A 2,454-nucleotide genomic window follows, 5' to 3' on the forward strand; every position below is an offset into this window, starting at 1 on the left:
AAAGATTTTGAAATGTGTAATATATTTTCAATGATGAACCAACTTAGTCCTTCTCTGATGCCAGACACCTCCTACCAAGGGTCATGGATTTCACAAATTGGTTGAAGGCTATTTGCTCATTATACCCATGCAAATAGTTTGCCTGCTTTTTTCAAGAGGAGAGGAAAACATTTTCAAATTTGACATGAATTTTTAATACATGTCCGGCAAAGCCCTAAGCTGTATCTGCCTATATTCTAGATTTTCACAAGAAGAGTGTTGACTTCTCGTACTACGTATGCAAACAGTTGTCTGCGAGATGTGCAGGAATATAGAAAATACTTTTAAATATTGCATAAATAAAGATGGCTTTGATTCAATCTTTCAAATATTTCTTAATATAAAAGAACGCCTTTCCATTTTTGGACATAACGCCTTTTTAAACAGGGCGGGGGGGGGGGGGGGGGGCTCCACCCCCCACTTTTTGGGAGAATAATCTTGCTATAGTTTAAATATAAATAAATCATTTATTGTCTGCTTGGTCCCTGAACATTTTGTTGCAGTATGGCTAAACTCTGGCAAATAATTGCATTAAAAAAATTACCGAAAAGTTAGAAAAAGATCCCCCTTTAGTTTAGGCAGTTTAGTTTTTTTTGGGCGGGGGAGTTTTTGATTTTTTTTATTTTATTTTATTTTTTTTTTTTTTTTGCTTGCTTGTCAATTTTTTAGGAGGCTGCCCCCCCCCCTCCTCAAAAGCACGGGCCTGTCAAAAGCATAATAATGGCTCTTCAAAAGACAAAATAACGCCTTTTGGAAAGGCCTAATAACGCCTTTTGAAAAGGCATAATAACGCCTTTTAGAAAGGCGTAATAACGCCTTTTGAAAAGCCGTAATAATACCTTTTGAAAAGGCGTAATAACGCCTTTTGGAAAGGTGTAATAACGCCTTTTGAAAAGGCGTAATAATGCCTATTAAAAAGGCGTATTAACGCCTTTTTGAAAGGCGTACTAAAATTTTTTTTCTCCTAGGATTGATCCTAATAGGCTTTTGTACTTACCGAATAGAAATCACATTTTATCGAATAGGAATGATATGTTTTAGAATAAGATTTTTTTTTTGAATAGGAATAAGGAAATAGTTTAATAATGCAATGTTTTACACGCCATACTTGATGACAAAATGTTTTATTTTACTGCGAATCAAATAAATCACTTTTCTTTTAAATAAAGCATTTACTTGATATATAAGCTGTTAATGATAATTATGAAAAATATTAGTGAGAAAACGTGCAATCTGGGGCTTGCTCTTTGATTCAACCGTCGTCTGTAAGTAACAATTCTAATTAAAACATCATGCGCTAATCAGGAAAGAAGAATTTTTTTTGAACTCTGGGTTTTTATTAATTTGTAATCAACATATTAGACTTTTCCATATCGAAGTTGTAAATTGCATATATTTTCCCAACATGTTAATTAACACGTTTACAATAGGATAACATTCACGCGACATTAATTACAAGACACCAACCAGTATTCTCCCATTCTCTATCCAGAGGTGTTTGTCCGCTAGGCTCACGACACCTTTGTCAACGCTCGTTGTACAAAATTCTTGTACAAATTTTAAACGGTGAAATTTTGAAAGTTAAATAGTAATTAATTATTGTAATTATCGATAAAATGATAATTTATTATTTATTTAAATCTATTATCCCTCAAAACGACTTATTTTAAAAGTTTTTAGGGAACTATTTTGCGGAGTAAAAATTAAAATCTTAAATAAAAAAAGCCTTTTAAGGTGTAATATATTAAAATAAATAATGATTTCCGATAAGAAATATTATTGAAAACGATTATGAATACAACTTTTAACCATTTACAATTTTTCTAAGAATCTTGTATAACAAGCGTTGACAGAGGTGCATGTGGGAGCGTAGCTGGAACGACAACTCTGGATAGAGAATGGTATTCTCCCGGTTCACTTTAGAAATTAAATTTTATTTTAATCTTCATTTTTCCTTTAATTTTTACATTGATTAACATTAACAGGATCGTTAAAGTATATTATCTAAAAAAGAACCCCCTAGACTCTGAAGCCTCACGATGATTGACATTTTGACTGAAGTCCAATTCAGGATCTTAGAGCAGGTGTAAAGAAAAACGATCCCTGTAGAAAATGACCCGTGGTGATTTTGCGCGTTGAAAAAAGATCGGGGTCATTTTTGGCCGTTTGAAAAATGATCTCCAGGCCGTAGAAAAATGTAAAAAAAAAATTGTAGAAAAAGAACCTTAGAGGTCAGTTTTCTACACGTGCAACCTATAAAAGATTGACCTTTGTTGAATAAGGACCCTCTCCAAACAGGATTACACAAAGTTTAAAAGAGGTGATTGATGAGATAGGTATAGGTAAAATTTGTATATATTCCTTACCGAGAGCATCGTTGCAACGAACCCGAAGTACAATTTGTACTTCAGAATA

The sequence above is a fragment of the Saccostrea echinata genome, unplaced genomic scaffold (genome assembly GCF_033153115.1).
Source record: "Saccostrea echinata isolate AGI-Se365-2 ecotype Australia unplaced genomic scaffold, CSIRO_AGI_Sech_v1 ptg000028l, whole genome shotgun sequence".
Classification (NCBI taxonomy): Eukaryota; Metazoa; Mollusca; class Bivalvia; order Ostreida; family Ostreidae; genus Saccostrea; species Saccostrea echinata.